This window comes from Artemia sp. Qi Xiang Cuo, chromosome 7, assembly GCF_049724085.1.
Source record: "Artemia sp. Qi Xiang Cuo chromosome 7, ASM4972408v1, whole genome shotgun sequence".
In the NCBI taxonomy this organism is placed as follows: domain Eukaryota; kingdom Metazoa; phylum Arthropoda; class Branchiopoda; order Anostraca; family Artemiidae; genus Artemia; species Artemia sp. Qi Xiang Cuo.
In genome coordinates this window covers 24,946,868-24,963,735 of record NC_142800.1, presented here as the reverse complement: position 1 = coordinate 24,963,735, position 16,868 = coordinate 24,946,868, and the positions used below count along the sequence as shown (strand labels likewise).

General features: G+C 35.3%; 1 protein-coding gene across 1 annotated transcript in view; it reads left to right on the top strand.

The window, feature by feature from the left end:
- The window catches only part of hth (Meis homeobox homothorax), a 225,812-nt gene that overhangs the window by 95,570 nt on the left and 113,374 nt on the right, over positions 1-16,868 (top strand). The window lies entirely within an intron of this gene.

The following is a 16,868-nucleotide window of genomic DNA, read 5'->3' as shown; positions in this document are numbered from 1 at the left end:
GTGGGATGAGAAAAAAAAGGTGGAAAGGGGGCTGGTTTTGAGGTCTAGTGGGATGAGATTGATGCCTCACGGGATGGTTTTAATGCGTAGCGCTAATAGTTATGTAGAGATATCAACAGTAGTACTGCCATTTGTCGAACCACAGGTTAGTAGAGAAAAACCAAATAGGTCTAAACCGAGGCGTTCCGTAGCAATAAAACCCCGAGGATTTTATTGGGAATAATATCTTAACGTCATTGCAGCATGGTATGATTTTTAAAGTTTCTGCAATTTCATTTATTTGTCGCTGGTATTTTCAGGATTAATTAGCCTTTCCCGGTCATTCCTTTTGCCCTAATTCAAAGTTTATGCATAACCCCAACTTTCCTTGTCCTCATCAAATTCAGGGGATGGGGAACATGGCTCTTTTAAAGTATAGAAAGAAAAATGAAGTGTTAAAATATCCAGTTTCCGACTACTGTTGTTAGTGTGGTTCGTTTATACTATGTAAGTTTTTACTTATGCAAGTATTGTGTAGTGTTTGTATTATGTAATTGTTTACTAGTTCATGCTGTAGAATGTTAGTAGGCGAGAAGTGAATAATTTAGAAAGGGAATGTTTTGAATTCAATTAAAGTTTGGGGGTTTAATGAGAAGGGGATAAGCCAAATTTGGGAAATTTAACTAAAAACAGGGGGGAGAATCTGTAAAGTATTTAACATCAATTCGAGAATCTTTTCCGGGTATCTCATTTCTTAATTAGTTGGGCATTTATGTGTCAACGATAGCGGTCCTGGGGGGGGGCCTCTTGAGACTAAAGCTAGTCGTGGGAAAGGGGTCGTTCTCAAGCCTGCAGCTTCCGTTCCAGAAAAGTCATATTCTTGGCTCAGTTCTAAGGCAGCCCATCTTTCGCACTCGTCGCAGCTAGTTGTTCTTGTGCTATCTTATTTTGTCTATATGTATTCTCACGTTATTCAATAAAGACCATGTACCAACATTTATCGTCTATCTTTGGACTCTACGTAAACCATTACATCTGCCAATATAAAAGACATACAAATAAAGAACTAAATAGAGGTATACAGAGTGGTGACAGCAGAGGTTTACACATTTATCCATTGCAAATACCCGTTTGACTGGTTTCCTGTAGTATTTTCTTGTACAGTTTGTAGCGCTGTGTAGGATATAAGTCACAAGTACCTTTAAAATCTAGCATAAAGTAGAATATGAATAAATGCACAAAAGCCTAAAAATGCCTAAAAATGCACAGAAGAATATTTAATACAAAAATTTTACCAGTATTAGAGTATAGAGCGGAGATTTGGGGCGGAGAAGCGGCACAGAAGTTGGAGTCCCTCCAGCTCCAGTATTATAAAAGACTATTTGGATTACATCAGACAACTCATTCACAGGTTCTGAAAGGTGATATCGGCCTGTTTTCGTTAAAACTACGTAGGTCTATTTTGATGCTTAGATTTTGGTTGAAGATCATTAGGTGTAATGAAGACAGACTAGAAAGTGCTGCTTATTATCAGATGTTGAGCTATGATTCGAAAAAGCCGTGGCCATCTCAAATTAGGTCATTACTAGAAAGTGTGGGAATGGCTTACTTATGGAATGACGGTCTTGGTTCCCGTGATCTACCAACAAATTTAGTAAGCCAGGTAAGATTTATCTTAGAGGGTCAAGAAATTCAATATTGGCAAGGGCTGGTTTTAAATTCTGCTACATTGAATCATTATAATCAGGTTAAACCTAGTTTTGGAGAGGAACTTTATTTTAAATTCAATTTACCGGCTATGATTTTATGTCGATGGATTCAGCTTAGGGCGAATCGCCTTCCAATCCAGAGTAGACAAATGGTGTTCGACAAAGGGATAGTACATCCTGATGGTCGGTATGTGTGTCCTCTTTGTAGGGATGAGGACGAAGATTTGGACCATTTTCTCCGAAAGTGCCCGGTGCTCTCTGATTTAAGGGAAAATTACTTAAATGGGATTGTTTTGCTGCTTCCAAATATCTTACAAAGTAGTAATCCAACCACAATATTTCGTATTGGTGCGTACATAGAGAAGGTATTAAGAAGAAGGAAATGATTTTACAATTAATTATTATTAATTATATGGAATTAAGGTTTTTTTTTTTTTGGTATTTTACCATAAGGTATTTTTCGCTATGTATTCATGTTAATGTGTGTTTGTAATTTGCTCTGCTGTAATTTTTCTATTTTCATATTTTTTTTGTGTATATGGCTCTTGGGCTTTTTTAAATAAACGATCTATCTATCTATGAATAGAGCAGATGATGGCGTTACGAGCTATCGTCTTGTTTTTGGTTGCGAATAAGGGTTAATATCACTATAGACGAAACTTCTGATTTATTAAAAGAATTGAGATGCTTTGGAATGAACAAAGCGTATTAAGATAAAATATGTTTTACTGCTGTGCTTAGCTCCAGTTTGCCACACAGAGGGAGGGGGCCGTGCCTTCAGGGCTAAATTTTAGTAAGTGTCGCCATGTAAGTGTTGCCACATCTTAGGATTACTAATGCTTTTAACGACTACGTTGACAGGGTAGCTGGCTGTTCTCTGCCGAACGAAGCAATGTTGGCTCCGAATAATCCTTATCTACTGTATGGAATAACCGCCCACGAATCACAACACACTATAAAAAAAAGTTAAAAGAGCAAAAGAGACCACAAAAAAAAACCTGTTCGGGTATTATAAGCCCCTGAAGAACAGGAGATACGCAAGCTTTTAGCTTACGGAGAAGCCTAAGCTTTTAAAATGGTTAATCAAAACATTTTGTGTGTTTGCCCTTTAGGAAAACAAGGAAACATGCCTTAAAAACCAATATATCAATTTATTGACAGCCATATCGTTGATTTTTTACTAACACGTTTTAAGTGTTTTATCACATATTCATGTCGTTCAGTTGTTTAATGGTAAAAGACAAAGTAAAACTAAATAGGCTCTGAAAATCATCAAAGTCTTATTTTCTACCATATTACTACCCAATTTTCCCTTTTTTTTCTTTTTTTGTGTGTAGAACGTTTGTCCAATCAAAGATCTCGAGTCAAGTATTTATTATTTTGAAATGATATGATGGAAAAAATCTTTTTATCTTATTATTTTACATTCCATAAGACTTGTAAGAAATTTTTTATTCTAAAAAAAGAAGAGAAAAAATACTTCTTTGAAACCAAGAAAAAAATTGTTTCATTGTGCTAAGAAAAAATAAGTACAAATTTTCTATTGAAGCGCTATCACGTCAGATACTAAATAATTTCAAATAATCCTCTAAATTATTACTCTTTACAACATTACTGCCAAACAGTCTTGTGGTGGCGCAGTGGGTTTGACCTCAGCTTTATAATACGGGCCCCAGAGTTCAAACCCGGTTATAGAAACAACTGCAGAGCCGACGCAAGGACCTTAGTAGTCAAGAAGAGTCGCTAATCCATTGCAATTACTGCCAAATTTTACTATCATTTTTTCTTTTTTATCTAGACTGCTTGTCCAATATTTATCTGATAGCTTGATTCAAAAAGTTTGTTATTTTGATATCAAATAATAGAAAAAATATTTCCTTTTTCCATTAAGTATTTTACAAGACTTTTTCATAAAAAAAATGTCCATTGAAGCTATTTTTTAATTCTGCGAAAAAACCGAAAAATAATTTTGATTGAAACGCTGTCATGTCAATATTTCATTTGACGCTTCTCGAATTGATTCAATCCCAAGTGCTCTTGACATCATCTGGTCGAATCCCTACAAGTTGGAGTCTGTACATTGGTAAGGCTCCAAACTGTCAGAACATGAAATATCAAGTGGCTCTTAATGGTTTATGGTGGGATATTATTCGGATGATATAATCAATTTTGGTGAATATTTTAGGGTCTGTTATGAACCCTCACACAGAAGACTGAAGAAAATAAAATATAGGCTTTTTAAAATCCTTTATTTGCACAAAATTGGAAATAAAGGAGTTGGCCTGATGGAACAAAAGATGGGGCATTAACTATATGGACAATGCAGTTCTTGGAAGCAATTACAAACCACAGTTTGAAAGAAAAAAAATGGCTGGCCTGACGAGCAGAAAAAAAATTAAAAAAAAATAGTTTATGAAAATAAAAAATCCGAAAAAAATAGTCTAACAAAGAAATAGTTAAAAGAGACAGCTCGACAAAATATGTAAAATAGAGCATGCAGAAAAGGAAAGGAGACAAGAAAAAGAAAACAAACAATCCTCTTCCTGTCAATATAAAACAATTTTGTATAAAAAGATTAAAACGAGAACTACTCAACTAAGTAGTACGACCAAAAGTAATATATTTAATTTTATATAATTTAGTTGTATATGTTTTTTTAATTTTTCATATAAAACTGTTTTTAAAAATGTTCCAAAATTGGTATGTCTTTGTAAATTCCAGAGCAACCCTCATGTTTGAGAGTATCGAATGACAATCCTCGTCTGGACTGGCGCCCATGTGGGTCCTTTAGAAAAAAAAAGCAAAATTAGAGCGGCTTTAGGTTGGCGTGACGGATGCGCGCCACTGTACAGACATATGGTCTGGCGCATATTACCCGCTTCATTGCTTCACTGAATTTACAGAAACGGGAGGGATTCTGTTTATAAGAAACTCCCCGTGAATTAGACCTTCTCATTTCATCAGATTCACAATGTCTTTGCTTTAACTGTTTTTTTTTCTGATTTGTCGAGACCACTTTTTTTTTTTTTTTTTTTTTTTTTTTTTTTTTATCTAGTGTTACCATCCAAGCAGACAATCTATCTTACGTGTCATCATCCGTCTTACGTCCCTGATGGTACGTGTTGCGTTTTCTGGACATCGAAAAATAATGAAGGAAACATCCAGTAGAGCTGTTCAAATGGAGGGGGGCAACTGGGTCAGTTGGCCTGGACGCCACAGCTGGGGGGGGGGTGCCAGGACTTTTAGTTGCTCACTTTGATCAAATTTGTCTCTTTGATTCCCCTTTTTTGCTTATGCTTGAGTCGGGAGGGGGCGCTCTGATTAATTTTTCCCTGGGTGCCACCAACCTGCCACCAATGACCCATCAAAAGTTTATATAATACACAGTGTATATGGAACATAAATAAACATGAAAACATGTAGGCTACATAGTGCATATATAAAATCGTGAAAAGGACACGTAAAATGTTATGATATTTGACTGCCACCCACCTTCTTTGTCTTTTTTTAAATAAAAGGTATTTATGCAGGGTATTTCTTTTTCGTTCTTTTTCAGATCTCACTGCATTTGTAAAATCTTAAAATAATATTAAAATCCTAATTGGAATGTCTCTTTGAGGGGCTTTTTTTGAACCATCAGTTTTCACTTTAGTAATTTGTATCTGCATCATGTGTATTGATTCATCTTGAATCAAATTGCTTTGTTTTGTAACTTATATTGCTTGTCGTTTTTCTTTCTCCTTTTTTTTACATTTCTTTGCTTTTTAGCTTACATTGGTTGCCGTTTTTCTTTCTCCTTTTTTTTACCCAAAGGGACTTAAGCACGAAGAAATTTCAACCCCTCCTCTGCCGTGTGCTCAGGTATATTCGAAATTATATACTGTTCAATGTTAGAACAGTGAACTGAATTTTTCTATTTTTATTGTGAGTAATTATGCTTATTTTGTGTTCATATTTGACTTTTTTTTATCTTGTTGTTGGGGCATTTGCTGATTTTTATTTGCAAATTCCCGATTTGGCAAATTTTTCGGTGTGTTTGGCGTGTTTGTGTTTGTTTAATATTGTTTTGTTTTTACAAAGTAAACGTATTGTTTTTACAAGTAATTTTTTGTCCTCATATTATTTTAGTTCCAAACTTGTAATACGTTCCATAGTGGCAGACATAGTATGAATCATTTGGTTAACTAAACATCGCAGCAAGATAGTATCGATATTTTTCAAACAAGATATTCAACTTGAAACAAAAATTAAACTAATGCAAAATAAACTTAATTTTGAGGGACTGCATTAAAAACAAATTTTTGGGGGAATTTATTGAGCTTCTATCACAATTATTTTTTAGAAAACAAAATATAATTGTATATCAAGATTAGCAGAGCTAATCGTTATTTTTTCAACTTAAATTCTAAGGGAGACCACACTGCCTTTCCATCATACAAAACAAGAGAAAATTGTGAATAACACAGTGAATACAACCTAAGCGAATATTTCGGCTTTATGCAACAGCCGTCACCAGCAAAATAAAATATACAAACAAATAAAATGAAAAACTAATTTACTCAATAAATAACATCGATAAAAATAAATTGTAAAACTAAAATCGTAAAGCAATATAACGTAATAAATTAATTTTGAAGAGTTTCGGCTTCAATTGAGCAAAACCCATGAGATTTTGTAAGTTCGTTTTCTTTGTATTTGTTTTATATTGTATTTCGCTGATGAGGGCTGTCGCGTATATAGCGGGAATATCCGCTTAGATTGCATTTAATGTCTTATTTACTGTGTTCAAAGACTTCCTGGTTATCTTCTCTTGTTTTGTATTTTTCAACTTCTACTGTCATTTGTTTTGATTTCTTCTTTGTGGGCGAGAAGCGCCTCAAATTTTTAACTTTTGTTAAAGAAATAGTAGTAGTAGTATGACGGTACTAGACCCCCAAGGTCCAAACTGGCGGTGCTGATCTCTGTTTCGTGGCCCTTTAGCCAGGAAGTACAATGGGGGGTTAGGGGCCAGCCATCCTTTGCTTTCGCACACCCTTCCTGCTTACCTTCCCCAGGTTTCTCCAGGTACCCATTTTGAGTTGGGTTGACTCTGGCTGAGCTTACAGAGTCGCGCCGCTGACCCCCATCCGAAACCAAAGAACCGGCCACGTCGGGGATCAAACCCATGGCCTCGGATAAAGTACTCCCAACACGGCGCGCCAACCACTTAGCTAGGACGGCTGTTAAATAAAACGGCTTATATATTTTCTTCCAACTGAATTTAAGTCATGAAGCAATACCCATTCATACGTTTGAAAGGTCTTCTCTATAACAAAATTATGGAGTTTTTTTTTTTTTTCAAATTAGATTGCCCTGCTGGAGTTTCATTTATACTTTAAAGATAGTGAGAGCGTGATATCCAAATTTGAGGATGAATTATTCGTGAGGTCCCACTTATATAAAAGGACTCTGGCTTGGCCTTCCTTCCAATTTCTGCATAAGGCTTGGCAATCAGCATGACCAAACGCCATCCGTCAGGAGGCTGTCCAGTTCTCTGAGGGAATAAAAGGGATCCATCCTGCATAGGATAGGGATCCTGGTGTCTCATCAAATTAGGGTTATTTTGAATAACAAAGGGAACCGAGTCTCTCTTGTTTCTTTGTCAATGATTAGGAAATGGGGGGGTTTATATTATGGATGAGTTTTTAACTTGTTGCAAAGTATTCTGGGGCATTGTTTTTTTTAAAAGTTTGCCACTATTGTAAATTTAAATTTAAAAAGGGATAGAGTCCAAATTTCTGATTCTTTAAGTTTTTAATATGGGAATCTATGCTGAAAAATTATTTTTTTGAGTTTTTTTTTGTTCTCTTTGAAACATTTGATTTTGCGACAAACCTACAGCTGTTACTTGCATCGAAAGGACAATATACTTATATGATTGAATTCATTAGTTTTATATCTATCCATTCACCGAGCCAAAATTATGATATTACTTCCAATTTTCTTAGAGAATGGTCTAAACATGCTTAAATTCAAAATTTTTTCTCTCTTCAACGCTTTTTATCATATTTTTAGTATGTCTTTCACAAATACCACAATAAAATTAGAAAAAAATTCGTTAGATGGATAAAACCGAATCACAACTTCTGAAGGGCAGATTATTTGTCGTCTGAAATAGTAACGTTGATGTAGTAGAGATGCAAAAATGTACAGTACCAAAATTTTCCCAACAAGAAAAAAAAAACAAAAAAAAACACGTCAAGTTACTGCTCAAGTGGGCCTGTTATCAGTGGTAGCTTATATAAAAGGCATCAGAAACGTTCTAACGTTCAAATTGTCATCATGTTTCAACCCTTGTCGTTGGACGTTGCTCTGGTAATCATAATGGGGGCGGTAGTTCCTCCCCACCCATAAATGGCGGGAAATATATAAGAAGTCAAAAGCTTTAGAAAATCTAGCAAATAAAATCACTGTTTTCTGGTAAGAAACATTTTAAACCTTTTGTCCTCTCCCCTTTTCCAAAATTTGTGCACATTTGCTCCCCCTCTATAAACCTCCCATCTCCAAAGTGACAAATCTATTATACTACATAAAATAAACACACATAACCTACAAACATTAAAAAATCTATAATTATAGAAGTATCGATATTTTATCGAAAATTGTGACACAGAGGACCTGTCACGTGCGTAAAAAAAATCAGTTTATGCCCTTAGTTGTCAGTTTAGAAAAAAAAACTATATGAAAAACTTTGGGGAAACTTCTCTGTTAATCTCAAGATTTTGGTGATTCTGGAGCTGAAGGCCCACATCTGCGTGCGTGTCTATGGAAAACACTCTTCCTTCGTGTTTTCGTTTGCATATTTTCTCTCTTTTTATGTATGACATATTTTTTTTTCAAGCTTCATTCTCCACTAATACAGCGAAAAAACCGGGTTGAGTATTCACAAGCTATCAGGTTTAAGAACATTAATCGAATGAATTCGTTTTTATGCTTGTTACGTATAAATTAATGCATCTACTTACGTTGGTAAGAATTCATTCTTTTTTTTGCGATTGTGATTTGAGACCGCACACACTTTTTTGTCATGCAAGAATTTGAACACTCAGATTTCCAACATTCCTTGATTTGTTGTGGGCGTTATATTTATTGCAAAAAAGTTTGGAATGTTTTTGAAAAGCTCAAAATGAATTTTGATTTTTTTTTTTTTTCTAAGCGGGCCAACAGATGCTCCTTTGTTGGGAACCAACAAAATAAAGTTTTCTCATAAAGTATATCAAATAACGAACAATCTGTCTTATGCCGACTAAAAACCACACGCACCCGGGGCTCATATTTCATAAAGCTTATCTGGGCCTTACCTCATGTTTTAATACTTAATCAGTTATAGAGGAATCTAAATTGTTCTGTTTTCACATTTATAATAAATAATAAGCCTCAAAATTGACTTTGAAGCGTGCCTACAATTCAAGGTAGATGCAATAGAAACCTTAGAATGTCCCTAACTTTATATTAGACGTAGTTACGTGCAAAGGCATTCATTTCGGTGCAGGCACGAGTTAAAATAAGTAGACATATCAAATGGATTATGCAAGGAATTATAGAGTAAGTCGGGAGGTACTTACGTGTTATAGCGACCACACTAAAGAAATGAAGTTAGGTTAATCCTAATGAAATATACCAAAATGTAACGAAAATATAATACTTTAGTAACAAAATTATGGAAACTGCAACAGAGAATTATGGAAAGCAGGCTGCCCAGAACGCATTATATTAAATACCTTAAATATTTTATATTATATTAAATATTTAGTTAATATATACCTGCATAGTTACCATTTAACTCGCTCAGGCTAAGCTGATTATCTCCGAGTGGACACACAAAACCGATTTCATTGCAGACCAAGAAAAAAGTGTGGTCGCTATAACACATAAGTATCAGTCGAGAAAATATCAATATTTTGATGGAGGCATTCTCTCACCCCTCCCCCTCCTTCTTATGTGCCTGATTATATATTGTACAAAATGTGATGGGTGCATTACATTTGAACCAGGAAGGATGAATACAGGACCTATTTAGGAAAGGGTATGCGTAGGAATTTCCGAGGTGGATGGCTGTTAAAGGATCTATATAAATATATATATATATATATATATATATATATATATATATATATATATATATATATATATATATATATATATATATATATATATATATATATATATATATATATATATTATTTGAAACGACAAGTTAGGTTTAATAATACAAAATCTATCAAAACTAATGGAAAATAGCGGTATTATAGAGGGCGCGCCTGGAACCGATTGAGTCCTGGCTGATCCATTGATATTTTTCAAACCCTCTGTCGAAGCTGGAGCAGTTTATGCATTTGTTTTGTGCAATTTGTGTAAGCTTTTATGACACAGAACAGTATTTTCAAGTAATAATGAGAAGGTATACATCGCTTGAAATTTAGTCAACTTGAAATATTCTTCTGATAAGTCGTTTTTTGTTTTTTTTAATCTAATGGCAAGCCTGAAAAAATAATTTAAAGTGGGCGAAAGCTCACATTTTTTTGTTGTTTTTTTTTATTGTCAGGATTATCTTATTTCTTTGAATAATTTGTCGATATCTTTTTCCATAAATTTAGCATTTTAAAGCTTGTATTCATCAAGGCAGGCGTGGAGGGCAAATGCCTCCCATTCCCTTGTGATCACCCATTCATTCTTAAAAAGGATCCCAAACAGGGGCATAATTTGCAGTGGGGAAGAGGAGCTACAGCCCCTCCCGGACCTCGGTTTGCTCCCCTCAGGCCCTAGTTTGTCCCCCAACTGAAATTTAGTCTCTTCAAAAATCTTGTCAAAACTAAAATAAGCTTGCATAATTCAAGCATCCACAGAAATGGGTCAGTTTTCTTTAGTATATCCCTTTATGGCGATATATGGCTCATTTTTCAGTTTTATTGTCATTTTCACGTGATTTGGGAAAATTGGATCCAATTCCCCTCCCTCCTCCCGGATTTTGACGAAGTTACACCCTGATCCCAAACGTATTTTTCTTTTTAAATGGATATCTTAATTGTTTTTATAGAGTGTAAGATTGTCCGATTTATTTTGGCCCTGTCAATAGAACAGATCTTGGTGTACATAATTTATCTTCTTCAAAGTATATAAACAGAAGTCTTCAGAAAAGTTCCGTCACTTAGGAAGTGTCCACTAAGTTGACAATAAACCTTTGATAGAGTGAAGTGTTTGTCACCTTTTGATAATTGTTCCTGACAACGGATGTCGATGTTTTTGAACAAAAAAGGTCTGGCTCTACTTAAGATTTTGAAATCGCTGTAAAAAGGTCTATGCCAAATGTAACCTTTTTGAAGGGGATTTGTCCACGGGGAGATACAAATAGTCAAGACATTGGTGGAACTAGAATGTATCTTGGAACTCTGAGTTTTGAAAAGCTCAGTTCCGCCATAAGACACGCTTGGAGTAACTGTTTTGTCAGATCCGTGGAAAAAAGTGATTTTTCGAAGGGCCTAGACTTTCTTAGGATGAAGAGAAGATCACCGAAATCGTTCTTTTTTCCTTCTCCACTGACGCTTTTGCTGTTATTTCACGAAGGATCCAGGGCAAGGATCGAATAAGCATGCAGAAGCTTATTTAAGGGGGGATTTTTTGACAGACGAATTATTGAAATCATGATATTTTGGGACTGTTGCGATCCTTGTTTCTTGTCATTGCTTTTTCAAAAATGACCTAGTATTTTTTGGAAAATTAGGGAGGGGCACTCAGTCTTTCCACCTTTTCAAATAGGTAGGCTTAAGTACGTATAATGGGGTTCAGACCGGAGCTACGGGAAATTTCAAGATATTAAAGTGTTCCCAAAAATATTATTTTCATATAATTTACCTGCTTCTTTTGTGTTTTCGAACTCGCCCCCTACTTCTCGGAATAAATGCTGTCCTTGGGTTAAAATTCGGCAGTAACCACAGTGAGAAAATTCTAAAAATATTTTCAAATGCTACTGTAAGGAAGAGACATAATGACATGAAAACATTTGAAAAGCTTCAGACACAGCGTATTCAAAAAGCGACAGATTTATATCTTTTTAGCTTCGATGAAAAGAATTCAATTCGATGGCTTTCTGGACGTTGAAACTCTGTTTTGTTTGAGAAAAAAATTTTCCGCTATAACTCAGGTAACTGATAAGACTAACCATGACATATAGAAAAGAAACTATCCATTGCCAATGAATGGCCGAAACGTTTAATAGGGTTGATATAATCGTCTCTCGGTGTTGGATCATAAGTTTTGGCTGCCAAAACCTGTTTAAAACTGTGGACGCTTTTCATGTTTTTATTTTGTCAGTTAAATCTGTATGGTTTGTCATGTTGACTTTGATTAATCGCTTTGTATTTATCTCTTTTATTCCTTAGAAGAGCTCGGCTTTTCTCAAATAAGCTTCAAAAAAATTAAAGTAACTAATAAAACATTTTATTTACTACTAATGATCTTGTTTGTAATTCTTGTAGTCAAAATAAATATCGTTGAACCCTTTGAGTTGTCTTTTGGTCATGCCCCTCCTCCCTCAGTGGAACCAACATGTGCTCTGACATAGCGGATTGGGCTTAGAACGGGTCCATAAATGTTCCGTAAAATCTCATAATCTCGGCCTGTACGCCGAATTAATTTTCGAAAGGGGGAACCAAATTCCTAAAAAAAAACAAACAAAAAACGATGACTTATGTGCAGGGGCGGATCTAAATCAAAATCTTGGAGGAGGCCCAATGTGACAAGGGCGCCAATGAGCAAAATCTGGGGGGGGGGGGGCAATGTGACAAAGGAGCCACTATTTGACCAAGTTGACAGATTTATTCTAAATAAAGAGTGGAAAGAGGGAAAGAGGATGCCGTAAAAAACCTCCCCCTGGATCCTCCAGCGCTTATGTGGGAAATATAACGAACTATATGAAAGTAATAAGAATCTCAGTATTTGAGAGCGGATGGAGGGGGGCAAATCCCAGGCATATTCTCCTCTGTATTATTTATGTATTGAAATCAAAACCATAAATTAGTCCTCTTTTTAATTTTTGTCCGCAGGTTGTTTTACAGTCTTAATAAAATTGACCTCTGAAAGTTTCAGTTTGTCATGCATTTCATGACGATGTTTCACTTTAATTCCCTTGAATAAATGAAGAATTTGCCCCCTCCACGACGTAGAGCTAAAAACTACAATTTTTACTCTGGTTCGAACAACTGAAAGATTTTAAGCCGAACTGGCCAGCCATGACAAAAACCAATCGAGAGAAAAATCTCAATGAAAAAAAAACTACAAACAAGACTGCGGCCAGTAAAGAGAAAAGATGAAAAATGTAAAACAAAGCGGATATTTCGCCTGCATCAAAACAAGGCGTCTTCAGCACAAGAGAAACACAAGAAGAACAAGATAAAGAAAAAAACTAAAACTAAAAACATATAAAACCACCGCCAAAAAATATGCAATTGGCGCAAAACAATCCACGTAGGGATAGGGAAAAGCAGCTATTAGAGTTACTTCAGTGAGGACACTAAAGCAACTGAGATAAAAAAAAATACGTTAATTATTCTTCATTTATTGAAATGAAATTATTCAATTTCATTTTTTTTCTTTTTTTTCATTGATATTTTTCTCTGTTGTTTTTTGCTTGAACAACTAGCTCGAATATTTTTTAGTTAATTAGAGTAGGTCCATACTAAAAATACTTATAAGATTCTCCGTCCTCAAATGCAGGCCTATATGCAGAAACTCATTTCCGCGGAGGGGAAATTTTGTGAGGGCACTGATGCTGAGAAATTTAAGCACAGATGAATTATATCAGACATTAGAAACTGTCGTACTTATTAAGAATCCAGTAGTCATGCGAGAAGTGAAGTTTCGTTAATGCTAATGAACTAAAACAAAATAGGATGAAAATATAATATAGTTCAGAAACAAATTTGGGCTATATATTTATAGGGGGGAGAGAGGGTAAAGCATAGCATATATTAAATACGTAACTAACCTAATCTAACCCAACCTAGGTACCTTTGAGTCCCCCTAAACCCCCAAAAAACTAAAGTTTAAATATAGTTCCCGGAGTAGGAAACCATTTGTAGTGCCTATCCTTATGCAGCGTCTCGTATAAGTACCAGGTAATGGCTATCTGAGCTTAGCCTTTCTCGACGCGTGACTACTAGTATCTTAAATAAGAACTGAAATTATTTAAAAAACAGGCCATATCCAGGGAGCTCGAGGACTGATCTCCCCCTCCCCGAAAAAATGTACGATTCGTAAAAACGTAACAAAAATGCATAGGCTATAAACAAATTATTGATGCATTTTAAATTTTTTTGTGTACTCCCCCTCCCCTGAAAGAAATACCCCCCCAACAAAATTTCTCGATACGGCCTTGGTCTTGTGTACTATGTTTATTCAATAAAAAACTTCAAGTTCCCCCATTTTTCTTACGGACATGATTAAATTGACCTCTGAAAATTTGGTTCGCCATACTTGTTGTTTCATGACAAGCAGCTTTCCCGTGGATGATTGCAAAAATTTGCTGTGCAAAAATTTTGCGTGATGTAGAGCTGTAAACTACAAGTTTTAGTCTTCACCTCGTCGTCAGTGACATGCAGGCTAATAATGCTTCCAGTTATAGTCGAGGTTACTGTTTAAAAGGCGTTCGACAATGATATTTTGCGGTTTTGTTATGTCTCATTAAGTGTTTTTGTTCTGATTCGCATCCTGCAGGCTTTTGAGTCGGAGCATCTGGCTGTAATTATTTAGTTGAATGACTGGACCAGAAATTTTGATTGCTCGTAACTTTTAAGAGAAACACTTTTTTTTTTCTCCCTTTTATTTGCAAGAATATTTATCGGGTAGTGTGTGCATAGCTTGTGAAAATTTTTGCCATATGCTCTTATTTCTTTTAACTACTCTTAATTATAAATGGAAATTAAGCCAAGATTGAAGTCTCCGAATAATGAGAAGAATGTTAGGGGGTTTCTCCCTCCATCAGCTCTTATTTGGAATGTCTGTAATTAAATCGAAATTTCAATGCCCCATATGGCCGTAGAGAATGCTTATATTATTGAGGTGGTCCCTATAGCAGTGTTTGCACTTTCAAATTTTAAAACCCTTGAATCTGTGCCGAAATTTTGTGAAAAAAAAACTCTTAAAAGCCTCAAAACAATTTTTTTGGTTAATAATTGATTTATATTTTGTTAAATTTTAAACCATTGAGTTTAATGACAAGTGGATTTAAAAATAGACATTTTTGGTCTACGCGGCTCATCAGGGATCTGTAATCTCTTATATTCAACAAAAAAAAGACATTTCTTGCCTAGAATCGACCAAAACTTAAATCTACGGTCCTTACAGAAGTCGGTATTTCTAATGGAAGGGATAGCACGTAATAGAGATAGGTATGCATGGTCGTTGAGAGCTAGCACTAGCCATTAGGGAAAAAATTGCTTCGCGTCTTCTGGCCCTCTACTTACCTACTCTTTTCAGGAATGCATAACTAATGCAATATCCTTTTGACATGTCATAGATACTCCGGATATTGGAAGTAAAGAACTGCAAGCAACATTGCTTGGTTCTCTCCTACAACAGAATTCCTGCAGCAATAAGGCAAATTAGGCAAATTTTCCTGGAATTCTATTATAATGTAAATTTATATTTAAATTATAATGTAAGTGATTTTGACAGCAAATTTCTTTTGCTTTTGACGATCAAATTAACTTGATTTGCATATCTGTTCAACAGAAGGAAAATCATAGACAAATTTTGATGGGCTTGCAAGCATGTAGGGAAGAAATTCGGTCTCAAACCCCCAGGTACACTATGATTTTTTCACATATTAACTTATTTTATTTTTAATTTGCCCATTTTTATGCTATTTAATGACTTCCCTCCAAAAAGAGCAAAATAAGCCAGTAGGCTATAGTTTTTCTGACTATTTAATTTTCGCAAGTAAAAAAAAAACATAAAGTTTATACTTAAGAAGCAGGAATTTATTGCAAAATAAGAGTTGAACCTCAACAAAAAATAACCTCACCGAGATATTGTTTTAGAATTTGAAGTGGATCAACCAGGTAATTGTGTGAGGCCCTCTGGGACCGCCCTTCCCTACGCCAAAATTTTCTCACGATAGTTATAACACTTTTTTTTTGTGTTTTATGCCTGTTTACAGTTTTTGCTCCCCCCCCCCTGAAATGCCAGCTATTCCAAAATAAGCTGCTATGTAGGCTACATAGCATCAAACCAATGGACGTTGGGGTTTTAGTTTGTTGGTGATTACTTGGATCTAATTATAACTTGACTGGTGTTTACCAGGGTTCTAGGGTTCTCCATAAGGTCCCTAGAGGTTCCACGGTAAATATTGTGCATTGTGAGACATGTGAGTTGTTTAAAATTTTCATAAGAAATAAGGTAGAGGAAAATTGGTCAATGATGGTAATAGTATATTATAGCAGATACTACTGCTGTTACTACTAACAACACACTGCAGCGCCAAGCCGGCTGAGGCGAACACGGCTCAGCTCGCTCATCTTCCATCCCAATAAATTCAAAGGCTCCCTCTTTACACCCCACCAATAAGTTCTAATTTTCCCTTAGATCTTTAATTTTGATCGGGGCCGTATCCAGGGGGTTGGGGATTTGACCCCCCCCCCCCTCCGAAATATTTGTTTAACTCGTAAAAATGAAATATAATTTTTGATTCGTTTTTTAAAGTTTTATTTTGTGTAAAACCCAACAAAAAATAATACCCCCCACCGAAGAAAAATCATGGACACAGTCCTGATTACCACCTGTATATATTATACAATGACAGATAGGTCTGTACAATAAACTACAGTTTTAAACATGGCAAGCTAAATGAAATCTGAGCACTAGGCTGTTGATTAGAAGTGACGAAAGAAAGTAGTCAAAATCGTTGTTTCACTTAACATTTAAAAAATTTAAGATTGTTTATTAAGTAACGCCCTCCCACTCCAAAATTGGAACCCCCCTCCAACACTATGTTAAAGGTATTTTATCTTCATTTTCAAACATACATGTAGCCTACGCTATTCCAGTTTTATTTGGTATTTTCTTTTAGTTCGACTGGATTCAATAACAGCCTACTTCAAAAGACAGATTCCATACAAGACTCAAAAAAGGGTTCAAGGGGGCCTA